Below are 16,221 nucleotides of genomic sequence, written 5' to 3' on the forward strand. Positions count from 1 at the left end.
GGTCAGACCTGTAATCCCAGCACTTTGGGAGGCCGCGGCAGGCAGATTGCCTGAGGTCAGGAGTTCGAGACCAGTCTGGCCAACATGGTGAAACTCCAACTCTACTAAACATACAAAAAAACTTAGCAGGATGTGGTGGTGTGCACCTGTAATCCCAGCTACTTGGAAGGCTGAGGCAGAGAAATTGCTTGAACCAAGAAGGTGGAGGTTGCAGTGAGCTGAGATCATGCCACTACCCTCCAGCCTGAGCAGCAGAGCCAGATTCCATCTCAAAACAAAACAAAAACAGAAACAAAAACAGGGTTGCATACAGTTGAAATTGTGATAGCTAAATATTCTTGTCCTTGAAACTCCTCTACTGATTCTGTTAGAGTAGGCAGATAGCTGGACATGAGCAGGAAGGGGAGACCCTGAGATAAAAAGAAGGTCTGGAAAATCTCACACCCCAGAGACCACCAGACACTGCCAGACTAGATATGAGCAGAGGAGAGAAATACCTATGCAGGAAGGAATGCCCCTTAAGACACCCAGTAATCACTCACTCTGCAGTTAACCTGTCAGAATGTAGCTAGTTACATGCTGGTAAGAAGGGAAAAGGGCAAAGGAGAAATTTGTAAGAGATATGCATGTGCAATAAGTACAGATTTAGTTTTATACAACATTCTGGGTACGGTGGTAATGCACAATGCATCCATTAGGTAGAATGCATGTAGAACACAGGCCTGCACATGCACATCAACTGACAGGAAGAATCTCACAACCCTGGGAAGTGAACTAGATGAGAGACTTAAGGTACGGGCAGGAAAACTAGGCAAAAAGGCAGAAACTTAAGACAGAGGCAGGAACTTCAAGAAAAAAAACCTGGTATAATAAAGCCCACAATGCGGAACTCTCAACTGCTGCTGCCTGATTCTCTTTCAGCAGCTCGCACTGCCTCACTTTTCAGGGTGTTCTGTCTCTGTAAATAAACTCTCTGCTATCTTCCTTCAATAAATTCTCTTCTTTGGCTCAAATGTCTCTTGGGAAAATTCACTCTCCCAAGAAAGACAAAGGACTGAGGACTCTGCACTTTCCAGTAATGATTCAACTTTTATATCATCAGATCAGTACTTTGCAAACGAATCCTGATTTTCTCTGTGTTTAAAACAGACACTGCCAAAAGAGATTACAGATAGCATGTTTCAAATCTGGCCATTTATTTTTATTTATAATAGAAACCAGATATTAAGAAATGTGCAATATCATTGTACAATTCTCTATCACATTTCATCAAATCTAAAAGGCCATTGAATATAATACATAATCTGATTTCAGATATGCTACACTAGGGAGAAATGTTTAATGGATAGCAGAATAGTAACGTTTCGTAGGGGAAAAAAGAATCCTCCATCTTCTCCAACTCCACAACAATGATAGAAGAACTATATTTTGTTAAGAGGTAAAAAAATATATATCCCTGCGTAAAAGTGAGATAATCATCTCCATGGACCAACAGGGGATGCAAAGAACAGAGGAAAAATGGAGCTGAAGCTATGTACAGCCTATCTGGCTTTGTGAGCAAAGTAAGTTGCTATGGCCAGAAATGCTTATCCAAAGGGTCTCACGGTGGGGACAGGAGGTAGGTTCACCCACAGGAGGGTGAGGGGTACTGAGAAGCAGAAGCATTGGCTGTGTGTGTCTCTTGTTTCTGCTGCTGAGGACCATCATGGGGGCAGTCGTTTTCCTGTGGCAACATTACCCCAGGTTCAGAACTCAACATTGACCTATCATTTATGGCTAACTTTTTGTGAAACAGAAGCAAGAGATTATGATCTCAGTCCCATTGACGTCCTTCCTTTCCTAGAAGCTTCTAGGAAAGGAAGGACGTCAATGGGACTGAGAAGGGGCATGACATGAGCAGGAGAAAGAGCCCTCAAAAAAAAAAGAGATCTGGAAAATCTAACACTCCAGAGACCACTGAAAACATGTATGCAAGATATGAGCAGAGAAGAGGGGAAATGCCTATGCAAAAAGAAATGGCCCTTAAGATGCCCAGTAATTACTTACTTTGGAGTTAATATGTCAGAATGTAGCTAGCTATAAAATATAGCTCCAGATAAAGGAACTATATTTTGTAAAGAAGTAAGGAAGAAAGAGAGCAAAGGAGAAATTCCTAAGAGATATGCTGGTGCAATAAATACATATTTAACGCCTCTACAACATTCCTTGGGTGGTGGTAATGAGCAACGCAGCCATTAGGTAGAATTCATATCCTACATTGGGCCCACATGTGTGCATCAGCTGACAGTAAGGGAGAATCCCACAACCCTGGGGTGGGAACTAGGCAGCAAAAAGGCAGGGACTTTAAGCAGGAGGGGGAAAACTAGACAAAGAAAAAGGCAGAGGCTTAAGACAGAGGCAGAAACTTCAAGAAAAAACCGGGCATAACTGAACGGCAACACAGAACTCTCACTGCTGCCGACTGATTCTCCTACAGCAGCCTGCTCTGCCTCATCATCCAGGATGTATTGTCTCAATAAAGTCTCTGCTATTTTCCTTCAATAAATTCTCTTTCTTCGCACAATTGTCTCTTGGCCAAATTCATGCTCCCAAGAAACACAAAGGACAGAGGACTCTGTACTTTCCAGTAACAATTCAACTTTTATATCATCAGATCAATGCTTCTCAAAAGAATCCAGATTTTCTCTGCATTTAAAAAAAGGCAGCACCAAAAGAGATTACAGATAGCATGTTACAAATCTGGCCATTTATTTATTTAAGACAGAGTCTCGCTCTGTCACTCAGGCTGGAGTGCAATGGCATGATCTCCGCTCACCACAACCTCCGCCTCCTGGGTTCAAGCAATTCTCCTGCCTCAGCCTCCAGAGCTGCTGAGATTACAAGCAAGTGCCACCACACCTGACTAAGTTTTCTGTATTTTTAGAAGAGACGGAGTTTCACCATGTTGGCCACACTGATCTCGAACTCCTGACCTCTTGATCCGCTCACCTCAGCCTCCCAAAGTGCTGGGATTACAGGTGTGAGCCACCACACCTGGCCCTGGCCATTTATTTTTATATATAACAGTGTGAACCAGATGTTAAGAAATGTGCAATATCATCATACAATTCTCTATCACACTTCATCAAATCTAAAAGGTCGTTGAATATAATATACATCTTGATTTCAGATATGCTACACTAGGGAGAAATGTTCAATGGATAGCAGAATAGTCATCTTTCATAGGGGAAGAAAATCCTCCATCTTCTCTAAGTCCACAGCAATGATAGAGGAACTATATTTTGTAAGGAGGTAAAAAAGATATATCCCTGTGCAAAAGTGAGATCACCATCTCCATAGACAAAATAGGAGGTGCAAATAACAGAGGAAAAATGGCCACTTCATGGCCAAAAGAAAATTGCTATGACCAGAAATGCATATCCAAAACATCTTGAGACGGTGACAGGAGCCACAAAAGGGCGAGGGGTAGCTTCTCCATTACTGAAACAGAAGAGGGGGTAGCTTTGACTTTTAAGGAAGTTGGAGTTTGGTTACCCAACCAAAACGCTGGTTGCGGCTAAAAGTGACCAGAACACACTTCATCAAAGAGCAGCTGAGTACGTTGTGTGACCTTCCCAGATTGCATTCGGTAGGCAAGGAAGAAATCGCCTTATGAACAAGATTTAAGAGCCATACGGGAGGAATAAGGAGGGGTTGTTGTTATTGTTTCAGCTTTTTGTCTTGCAAGGTTTTCTCTTTGCAAATTTGAAAGCTAGTTCTCTCAACGTGTGATTAGGTCTGAATGTGTCGTGCACATTAAAAACCCTATGAATTTCATACTATTCCTGTTCACATTTACAAATTATTGATACAACATTTAGTAAATGGCCTCTATGTGAGAGCTGTTCCAATGGGATGGGGATACAGTGACAAAGACGGACCTAAAGATGAGACTCAGAAACGGTCAAGGCTGGCCCACCGTCACACAGCCAGTGAGTTACAAAGCCTTGGCTGTGCCCTGCCCTTCCCTTGGTTCTGGTCTCTGCTCCGGTATTCCCCCCGAGATGCCTTTCCTGACAACCCTAATATCAACCCCATTCCTTGGGCTCACTGCACACCATTACCTTGCTCATTGTTTCTCAACGTACTTATTCCTGTTGAAATTTCACATTCTTACAGATTTGACCGGTTATTGCCAGCGTCCCCCACCCAGAATGTAAGCTGTGATGCTGTGGGGACTTTGTCTTGGTCACTGATCTAACCCTAGCGCCCAACAGCAGGGCTTGGCATAGGAGTGGCATTTACTGGAAAGATGGGTCCTTTGAATCTCAGCATAGACCATAGTTCCCACTGACCCAGTTCCCGGTGTCAGTTTGGCCTCGATTTTTCTGGGCTCCTGTAACAATCAGTACTATTTCCGTCCTAATGTTAATTCTACTCCCTTGTGTCTATTTGCTCATGTGTCTGGCCTACTAAACGGTAAGGAGCCCACAGCTGTCTCATTTATCCAGTATAGCCCTGCATGCGGCACAGACCCGGGCACACAGTACAAGTATAGAAAATAAGTATTGGATTAACTGGCTGAAACAGAATGAACTTGGAGATGATTGCTAAAAATGCTAACGATGGTCAGAGCCCCCAGCAAGGCATCATCTTTTTGCTGCAGGAAGGGCTGGTCTCAATGTTGATGGCTGCTGGTTGACCAGCGTGGTGGTTGCTGGAGGGTGGGGTGGCTTTGGAAATTCCTTAAGAGAAGACAATGATGACGTTTGTCACATTCACCGAGTCTTCCTTTCATGAAAGTTTTCTCCGTGGCATGCGGTGCCGTTTGACAGCATTTTATCAAGAGTAAAACTTGCTTTAATATTGGAGTCAGTCCTCTCAACCCCCCCATACACACCCCTGCTTTGTCAACTACATTAATGTAATATTTTAAATTCTATGTTGTCATTTTAACAACGTTCACATCTCCAGCACCAGGAGTCAATTCCATCTGAAGAGAACACTTTCTTTACTCATCCATAAGAAACAACTCATCCATTCAAGTTTTATCATGATGTTGCAGCAACTCACTCACATCTCCAGGCTCTACTTCTAATTCCGATTCTCTTTTTACTTCCAATACATCTGCAGTAACTTCTCCCAAGCAAGTCTTTAACCATCAGCGTCAGCCAGGAGGGTTGGAATCAACATCTTCCACACTCTTGTTGACATTCATATTTTGACCCCCTCCCGTGAAACACGAATGTGCCTAACAGAATCTAGAATGGCGAATCATTCCCAGAAGATTTTCAATTTAATTTGTTCATCTCCATGAGAGGAATCACACCCTATGGCAGCTGTGGCCTTATAAAACGTATTTCTTAAATAAGACTTGGCAGTCAAAAGCACTGCTTGACCTATGGGCTGCAGAATAGATGTTGTGTTAGCAGGCATGGAAACAACATTCATCTTCTTGTACATTTCTGTCAGAGCTCCTGGGTCACCACTGTATGGTCAATGTTGAATCATATTCTGAAAGGAATCTTTTTTTTTCTTCCTGTGCAGTCAATCTCAACAGTGGGCTTAAAATACTCAGTAAACCATGTTGTAAATGAGTGCGCTGTCATCCAGGCTTTGCTGTGCCATTTATAGAGCACAGGTAGAGTTGATCTAGCACAATGCTTCAGGGCCTTAGGATATTTGGAATGATAAATGACTATTGGCTTCAACCAAAAATCTTTAGGTGAATTAGCCCCTAACAGGAGTGTCAGCCTGTGTTCTGAATGTTTGAAGGCAGGCATTGACTACCCCTCCCTAGCTCTGAAAGTCCTACATAGCATCTTCTTCCAGCAGAAGAGAGTCTAATTGACGGTGAAAATCTGTAGTTCAGTGTAGGCACCCTCATCAACCATTTTAGCTAGATCTTCTGGATAACTCACTGCAGCCTCAACTGCTGCATTTGATGCTTCATTTGCACTTTGAAAATATTTCCTTTTCTACCAATCAAATGACTGCAAAAAAAGAAAAATGAAGAAGAAGAAGGAGGAGGGGAAGAAGAAGGAGGAGAAGGAGAAGGAGAAGGAGAAAAAGGAAAATATTTTCTTTTCTATTTTTATTTTTTGAGACAGAATTTCACTCCTGTTGCCCAGGCTGGAGTGCAATGGCTCGGTGTCAGCTCACTGCAACCTCTGCTCCCCAGGTTCAATCGATTCTCCTGTCTCAGCCTCCCAAGTACCTGGGCTTACAGGTGCATGCCACCACGCCCTGGTAAATTTTTGTATTTTAGCAGAGATTGGGTTTCACCATATTGCTCAGGCTGGACTCGAACTCCTTAGCTCAGACAATCCACCCACCCACCCACCTCAGCCTCCCAAAGTGGTAGGATTACAGGAGTGAGCCACCATGCCCGGCGTCTTTTCTATTTTTTGGAGGCAACGTCTTGCTCTGTCACCCAGGCCAGAGTACAGTGGCATGATCACAGCTCACTGCAGCCTCGAACTCCTGGGCTCAAGCGATCCCCACCCACCATAGCCTCCTGAGCAGCTGAGACTACAGGTGTGCACAATCACCCTCAGCTCATTTTTAATTTTTTTGTAGACACAGGGTCTCGCTATGTTGCCCAGGCTGGTCTCAAACTCCTGGCCTCATGTGATCTTCCCAACTCGGCCTTACAGAACGTTGGTGGCCTGAGCCACCCTGCCTGGCTGCATATTGCACTTTTGTCTTATGGCAACGGTTGAATCTGCTGGCTTACTTCGGCAGTTTCTTTACCTCTTGCGGCCTTCGTAGAAATGAAGAGAGTTAGGCCTTGCTCGGAATTAGGCCTCGGGTCAACGGAATGTCGTGGCTGGACTGACCTTCTATCCGGACCACTACAACTCTTCACACTGTTATCAGAGTGTTTTTCACTTTCTGATCAGTGGTGTCCTCACTGTAGTAGCGCTTCTGATTTCCCTCAGGAACTTTTCCCCTTTGCATTCACAACTTGGGTGACTGGTGCAAGGAACCTAGCTTTCAGCCTGTCTTGGCTTTTGACATGCCTTCTTCACTAAGCTTAATCATTTCTAGCTTTTAATTTACAGTGAGATACTTGTGAGTCTTCCTGTCACTTGAACACTTAGAGGCTACTGTGGGGTTATTACTCGGTCTAATCACCATGTTGTTGTGTCTCAGGGAGTAAGATATCCTGAGGAGGAGAGAGATGGGGATGGCTTGTCGGTGGAGTCATCAGAACACACACAGCATTCGTTTCGTTTGCTGCTGTCTTACATGGGTGTGGTTCGTGGTGCCCCAACCCAAAGACGATAGTAACATCAAAGATCACCGATCACAGATCACTCCGTAACAGCTATAAGAGGAGTGAAAAAGTTGGAAATAGGAATTACCAAAATGTGACACAGGAACACAAAGTGAGCACATGCTGTTGGATAAATGGCACCAATAGACTTGCTCGAAACAGGGTTTCCACAAACCTTCAGTTTCTACAAAACACAATAACTGCAAACTGCAAAGAGGTGAAGTGCAATATGACGAGGTATGCCTGTAGGTAGAAGCCGTCAATGGCACCATTACTCATTTTCCCTGGTAGGAGAATTCTCCCCATTGAGTCTAGAATCTAAAAACCTTGAGGGAGGGGGCACACATCTGTAATCATGACAGATTCCATGCTCATATCTAAGTACAAGTTCCCAGAGCAGCGTTTTCTGGGCTGTGGAGGAGAGGTAAGGATGACTCATTTCTGGGTTTCTGGCATAAAGTGTGTTCCACATGCGTTGGCTCAGCACTCTCACAGAAAAACTTGTAGCCACCAACTTGACACTAGAATGGAGTCTACAACAGACCTTTCCAGAATTCTGTAGGACAGGCTGTGTCTGACTGATGGGGAGGCTGAGAAAGTCATGGCAATTCACTAGACACAGCTCACTACTGTTCTTGGCCAAGCAGATCGGAAGCAGTACAGCAGGTCTGCATACGAATAAGAAGATGTGAGGGGAGTTCAGAACACCAACCCAAATCCACAACATTGGAAGACCAGCACCGAGGGCAGTCAGTCTTCCTCATTTTGTGATATCGTAGTAAGCACAATGGGCTGAGAGGGCAAATGCCAATCCACAGGAACATAGGGAAGATTACCAAAATTACACATGCGTATGTGTGTGTGTGTGTGTTCATTCTCTGGACACATTTTGAGAGTCTTGCCTATTAAAATACCTCCAGCACAGAATCTGGTCCCTCCTTGGTGCCGACTACTCTTTCAGGTTCTGTGTATCAAAAGTGCTAAGGATCAGGCATAACTCCCTGTGAAGACATAGTTTTGAAAAAAGCATAAGAAGGGGATAGTTGGGAGCAAATTACTCGTCGTTTCTGCTTGTGTTTGCAGGTCCCTTTTGCACAAGATCCACTTGACGGAGTTGTTTGAAAATACGTCGCTTCGCCCAGGACTGGGGAATATACAGTTGTGGGCGATAATCAGTGACATGACATCATGGTGAGATGTTCCCAATGGTTCTGTGCTCGCCTCCAAGCTCAACTTTCGAGACCAGTCTCTTCTGGACTATGGAGAAGTACAGATGTTAATGTTCTGGTGTCAATCCAAGCGAAGTTAATGAAAAGGAGAGGGGAGCATGGTCTCTCTCTAGAACACCGCTGCACGTTGGCAAGAACCTCCTCTCGTGGCTTGTCGTGATCTCCATAACGTGCCTTGGCATGCTACACAAACACCCTCATGCACTGCCTCATACTGCCTGCTGTGGTTGTTTGTGTCCCAGCCTGAATGCCCTGGAGAGATCTCCTCCCCTGTGGGGATGAATACCTGTTTTAATTTAGGATCTTTAAGATGAAGAGCACCCCTCCAATGATTAGAAGGGACACAAGATGGAAATAGATATTTTATCACTTGCAGATCCTGGAGGGTACGTGGCACACCTGGAGGGCACACATGTGGGGCAGGGAGCCCAGGCAGGGAGAGAGAAAGGGACCCGTGGGCCAACAACCTTATGTGCGCCCTAGGAGTTATCCAAACGGGTTGCCCGTGGGGAGTTTTAATTGGTGGGCTTAAAGCAGGCAGATGCACGTTTCAGGAGGTCACACTATGACTGAGCAGTAGTCACTGTGGCCTATCTGCACAGACTGTGCAGGGTATCGGGGCCAGTGTGGCTGGCCAAGTAGGATGTATGTACATCTTCATACGTACAGACCTGAAACATCTCGTGATGTTTCTTAAAAAGAGGAGGTGGCTTACATGGAACACAACTGGTCATAGGTTATAATGAAGACACATAATGTGCATGTTTGCATGTATCTGTGTATATGCATATATGTACATAGTAACATATATATATATATATATATATATGATCACACACACATAAATTGTCCTGCTTCATTTATGTTTCCAGGATAAGCTCTTAGGAGTGGAATTTCCCATTCAAAGGTTTCTGATGAAGACTCAATCCATTGAGTTATGAATCACTTTTCACGTTTCTCATTTGAATAGCCTAGTTCATAGCCCATACCACTTCACAGTTAGTGTCTTTGCAATCGTCCATTCCAATCTCGTGGTATTTCCCCCGTATTTCCTTCCACTGAGGTCTTGTGCACCAAACCCTTGTGTCTCTCTATACCACTACTTGTGGCACTCTCCTAAGGGATGGTCCGTAAGAGACCAAAGAGCTAGCCTCTCTGCTGCCCAGCTCCACCCATCCTCACAGTCAAACATCAGGCTTCCCCTCAAGTTTCGTTTCCCATCCCCAGCCCTCCCTTCTCTGCTTCATCTCCCTTGCAAGCACCATCACTTGTCAAACTTCATTCACTTTGTCATTCTCTGCTGGGAAAACCAGAGCCTAGTAAGGCCCAGCTATCCAACTATTCTCCTCCCGAACCGGAGTGAGGGAACTCTGCTGCGTAAATTGTAACACCAAGTGTAGCTATCTAGACCCGTACCAAGATAGGCACACACATTTCACCAGGGCCACTCAATCCTACCCAATAATCCTACCGTATTACCCCTAGTAGGTATGACTTCCCACAACCTGAGGTTATCTATGCCTCAAAATGTAACGCAGCTGTGTTAATTTCCCAGGGAGGTCACAACACATTCCCACACCTGGGTGACTTAAAACAACAGAAATTTATTCTCTGGCATTTCTGCAGGCTACGAGTCTGAAATCAAGGTGTCAGCGAGGTTGGCTCCTTCTGGAGAGCTCTGAGGGAGAGTCTATTCCAAGTTTCTGGAGGTTACCGGTAGTCGCGGGTTGGCTTTCCTTGGGTCGTAGATGCATCGCTCCAATCTCTTCCTCTGTCTTCCCACGGTGCTCTTCTCCATGTGTCTGTGTGTCCAATGTCCCTCTTCTGATAAGGACACCACTCACTGGAGCAGGGGTGTATGACTAATCTTAACGCTTTAGGACCTCATCCTAACTTGATTTCTTTGTTTGTTTGTTTGTTTGCAAAGACCCTATTTCCAAATAAGGTCACATTCACAGGTACCGGGGCTCAGAACTTGAGCATATCTCTTTAGGGGCAAAATGTCATCCACATGAACTGCTCTTGCATATTTTGATGACTCCAATATTCTACAATTGTCAATGAAAAGTTAGGACACGCACGTAAGCAGGCACTCCCTCTTATTTCTCTGAGAAAACAGTGGCCGTGAGACAGGAGCTCCTCTGCGAACCTCCTGGAACCCATCCTGGCTTTCTCTCCTGTAACAACGCAAGGACATCTCAGCCCCTGCCCAGGACTGACCCTCCACTGAGCACATGGAACCCTTCTCTTGACACACTTCCTCTGAGGATGTTGCTTCTATTGCTATTCCCTCTCTTCCTCCTGCACCAACAATCTTTTCTCTTTTGCTTTTTTGCCTCTCATGGAATAACATACAAACATACTCAAGAATCACCCACCTTAAAAACTTGACAGAAAAATAACTCCCATCTTAAAAATGTACATTGACACATAAGCCTCATTGACCTCATTTCCCCCTCAGTCCCATTCCTCTGCATCCTGCCCCCCATAGCAAATGTTATTTGAAGAATCACCTCGGCTCACTTCCTGAGCTCCCATTCCCTCCTTATTCCTCTGGCATCAGGCTTTTATCCCCATCGGGCCCCAAACCTGACCTTAGATGACAGGAAACCTCCAGGCCACCAAATCCAGTGGCCAATATGCTAGACTCTCATCACTCAACATCTTAGTGTTTGATCCAGTTAAGGACTCCCCATTTTATGACATCAGTTCTTCAGTCTTCTGTGTGACCACCCTCTCCCAGAAAGGCTCCTTCTCAACCTCTTTTGTGAGCTCTTCCTCCTATCAGGATCCCACAAGAGTGCTCCAGGGCCCAGGCCCTGAATGGCATCTCTATCCACACGTCAGCCTCATGGCATCGAAATACAGGTAACTCACAATCCCATATATATACTGAGTTGCACGCATGGTTGTCCCATAGGCATCTCAAGGGTAAGGGTGCCCCGAATTTCACATGCCCTGAACTTCCCCCAACCCCCGCACCTCCCTTAATGTTCTCCATCTCAGACGATGTCAGCTCAGTTCACACAGTGGGCTAACATCATATCCCTGCCATAACCCTTAGTTTTCTCCATTGTCTGTACACACTCCATCCCATCCATTTGTTAGAGGTGGTGAGACTACAGGTATGTTTTCAAGGGATCCATAGTTTTTCCTTTCAGTCCCTCGAAAACAGACCTGTAGTCTCACCACCTCTAACAAATGACTGAAGAAACAGAAATCACTGGGTCAAATTTCTTAGTTTCCATCATGGCACAGAAGAAAGCAGAAAGAACCAAAGAGACGGCAGCCACTCGGGCGCATGAAAACGTGCCCAAAACCCTTCCGTGTGTCCCTGCTGGCACAAATAGAGCTAATAATGATCGCTGCAGTGAGAGATTGCTGCTAAGAAATAGCCTTAGAAATAGCCAATAAATAGCCTTCTCTGGCAAACTTCACTAAGTAAGACTCAGCCTCCTCCACAGGGGTCAAACTCTACTGGCAGAGAAGCTACACGTACATTCCAGCACCAGGAAAGCAAGTCCCTGCTGAGAGCACACTGCAGAACAAGGAAGGGGCTTTCTCTACCACACCCCCGAAGACGTTGTGAATGATCTCTTGCGGCAGGAGGTGCCTTCGGAGGCCAGGAACACATCAGATAAGAAACGGCTGCTGGACCTGAATGTCGGGGGATGAATTCCGCTGAGCCACAGATCAGCCGTGCGCCCTCTCTTTCCTGTTTGTGTCCCTGACTTGGCTGTAGAATGGACACGGCGCTACTGGGACTTCTTTCATAGGATTCTTTGTGAGCATTAAATGACGTGTGTGTCCCAAGGCCCTTAACCCAGTGCTTGGCATATGCAAGCGCTCAACACAAAGTAGAGTACCAGCAGTTCTGAACAGGGATGCCATGCGCCCCGTTAAACCTTCTCACGTTTCAACTGCCTCCCATGAACAAAATGCACACATTCACAAGTATCCATGAAGCAACCATTCAGTGCCAGATTCCAGCAAAGATATAAACACGTAATTCGCCTTCTTTGCTTCAAATGACCTGCTTGTTTCACCCTCAAATCGGGGAGACTGACTCCGACTGAAAATATTGAAAACAACCTGTCCGTGGTCACTGCCATCAAAAGCTTCCTATCACGAACACCTGCTTACTTTTTTCTATGTCACTAACTGCTACACGGAAATTCTCACGTAGTGATGTGCTTATCAGAGCGTTGTCTGTCTCTTCCCACTTGTATGTCAGCTTCATGAATGCAGAGCTTTTGTTCGTTGTTGCTTTTTTCTGTCTGCTGGGCCCTCAGTGTCTAGGACAGTGCTGGGCACGTGGTACGTTCTCAATAAGTACCGCAGCAATTAATTGAATCAGAAAAGGGTGACAACCTGAACAGTTCCAGGCAGCCTGTGAGAGGATCTGGTTTTAAGGCATGTCACACCAAATCTGAACGTTTTGCTTTCCCACGTGCATCTATCTAATCGGTATTTGGCCTCATTCATGATAATGCTACAGCTGACTGTAAACGTTAAGAGTTGTCGGTCGGAAGACAATAGATCCTGGTTCAACTCGGCTTTTTCCTGGCTTTACAACCTGCCCTCAGGAGTCTGACAACAGCAACAACCCGTAAGTAAAATCGGCCAGTAAATTGGGTTTTCTTGCATGTCAGTGACTCAGCCTCCCTTGTGTACATGAGCTGCATCATGGAGTAAAATGGTACTCTTTCAATTACAAAAGCTACACTGGAAATCAGGTATCGGACTAGCGGTCAGAAAAGCATTTCTATAAGAGTAGAGTGACAAGGCTTTAGTTGGCATGTACCAAGAAGTATATTATTCATTATGATATAATGGATGGGGAAAATTCCCATCCAAGGCAATTTTGGTATTCTCATGGGATGGGAGTTTTCCCAATTCATATCTCTGTTTTTCAAAACTCAGTGAGGGTATGGATTGCTTTTATTTGTCACAGAATGTCAACGTCAGCTCTCTGTTGTCTTAGCTTGGTCGGCTATAGCAAAATGCCACGGACATTTATATCGCACAGTTCTGGAGGCTGGCAGGCCAAGAATCAGGTGCTGACTGATTCGGTTCCGGGTGAGGGCCCCCTTTCTGACTTGAAGATGGTCACCCTCTGGCTGTTTCCTCCCATGGAGGAGTGGGAGCAAATGCTGTCTCCACCACTACTTCTTCTTCTCCTCCTTCCTTCTCCTTCTCCTTCTCCTTCTCCTTCTCCTTCTCCTTCTCCTTCTCCTCCTCCTCCTTCTCCTCCTTCTCCTCCTCCTCCTCCTTCTTCTTCCTTTTCTTCTTCCTCTTCTTCTTCTTTCTTCTTCTTCCTCTTCTTCTTCTTCTAAGGATACTAATCCCACTGTGGGGCTCCACTCTCATGACCCCATCTAAGCCTAATAGCCTCTCAAAGGCCCCACCTCCATATACGATCACATTGGGGATTACGGCTTCAACAAAGGAATTTAAGGGAACACATGTCCAGTCCCTTAACCGCTGTGAGGCATGTTCTTTATGCTGTCCAAATAACTTGCGCCTTTTGTTTCCTTTGTTGTTGTTGTTGTTGAGATGGAGCCTCCCTCTGTCACCTAGGCTGGATTGCAGTGGCCTGATCTTGGCTCACTGCAACCTCCGCCTCCTGGGTTCAAACAAGTCTCCTGCCTCAGCCTCCCCGAGTAGCTGGGACTACAGGCGCACGCCACCAGGTCCGGCTAATTTGTTTTTTCCTATTTTTAGTAGAGACGAGGTTTCACCATGTTGGCCGGGCTGGTCTCCAACTCTTGACCTCAGGTGATCTGCCTGCCTTGGCCTTCCAAAGTGCTGGGATTACAGGCATGAGCCACGGCACCCAGCCACCTTTAGTTACCTTTCAATAACACTTCAATGATAAGATTATGCTTTTCACCCTTTGTGTATACAGTAGTCCTTCAACTATCCAGAGGATCTGGGCAATGAAGTTTCTAATCCACATCATTTAGGGTTAACTGGGACAATGCTCTCGGGAAGCAAAACCGCTGTAGGATGAGGTTGCCCCAGCAGGGTGAACTCTCTTCCTCCCCCTTATGAAACCAACATGAGTGCTAACTGATCGGAGTCCTCAGTTGTGGAAGTTTGGACTAACAGCCCTTAACCAAGCCCAACACTTCACTCTTCTGGCCAGGCCAGCAGCTCTGCAAAGAAACTTACGAAGCACTCGACCCAGGCTGTCTTGGGTGACTATTATGATGAAGCAGCGGATAAAAGTCAGTTCTGTGAGGAGTTCCAAAGGCAACAGAGAACCTTTTTCTCTAGCCCTCCCTTCCCTGGAGAGCAGGGCACCCAAGCTTAGGAAGGCAGGCAGGGAGCCCGCCAAACAAATGGTTCCAAGGAGGCGTCCTGCAAGCCAGGGTCCGTGAGAAGAGGGAGTTAGAGTACAGATGGAAAGCTGCCCACAGTAGGAGAGCACATACAGCAGGATTGTGCAAATAAGTAAATACACAGAGGATAATGGAAGGTAGGGTTCTCCAAAGCTGAGAAAGAAACACACACGTGGAAAGGTGGAAAGGGAGGAAAGCATAGACTAAACTCCATATTCCTGGGCTGGTACTGGAGGTACACGTGCAACCTCAAGTTTGCCAAGAGATACAAAAGCTTCAATTCGAAACACTGTATTCTTCTCCAACACCAAGGGAACAGAGATCCTTGTACATATGGCTGATTAGGTAGAATCTGGAATTTTGACAAAACAGAGAACCGCACACTAAGCATAACGAAGAGGAGTTGGTTACATTCACAGAGCATATCCCACTGGCAGATGTATGCTTCAAGCTTTATGCATCCCACAAGAGGAGTGAAATGACGACCAGAACCCATGAAAGCTATGAATGGTCAGAGGATGAAACCACGGTCACAATGAGAGACCTCCAGGTGCCTCTTTTATTAACAGTAGGTGTAATCATGGTGGCAAGAACACTAGGATCAATATATCGGGCCCTCATTAGGTTCCGGGTGCCTAAATAGAACTTTACGATTGGAGAACCATTGCAGGCGTCAGGCCAGAACTGGCACGAGGGCCATAGTTTGCCAAACCCGGGTAAAAATCATGATCTTATTTCATTTTCTTCATAGCATGTGTCCCTAAGAGAGCTGAGAGGCATCTGATATCAGCACATCTGCAACGCTTTCACAGCGTGCCAGCTGGAAGCTCCATGGCAGAACACTGGAGCCCCAGAAACTCGTGGTGACAGGTCCCTGTATTTTCCAGCTAATTCTTTCCCATGGGGAAAAAGCACATTTCCGACCGAGACCACTATTTCCGGCTCCCTGAGTCCTTCTGTCCTTGTGCCGTGAGGTCACCCATTTAAGAGACACACGTGCGACGAGGGCGAGGTGATCGAGGACTGTTCATTCTGAATTGTGGGAAAGAGCCTTGGAGTTAACAAATCCTTGAGGCAAAATATTCAAAGTGTACTGCCACTTGGTCTGCTTTATGAAAGCAAAGTGGTTCTGGGCTTTGCTATTTGAAAGAAGATAAAGGAAATTTATCTAATCCCCTCCCCCTACCCTGCTGAACTGCTGCCTCCCAGGTGGTCCTCAGTCCAGCGAGGAAGTTTGTGAAACAGCAGCTGTGACTGAATCACCACCTGACCGGGCTTATCATAATGCATTATAACTGCCAAAGAACATTCTTCCACATCAACCAAACTGGAGAATTAAATGGCGAGGTAGTGGAAGTCATGGCCCATGCATCTCTCAAGTCCAACGTGG

This window comes from Cebus imitator, unplaced genomic scaffold (assembly GCF_001604975.1).
Source record: "Cebus imitator isolate Cc_AM_T3 unplaced genomic scaffold, Cebus_imitator-1.0 Scaffold943, whole genome shotgun sequence".
Taxonomy (NCBI): Eukaryota; Metazoa; Chordata; class Mammalia; order Primates; family Cebidae; genus Cebus; species Cebus imitator.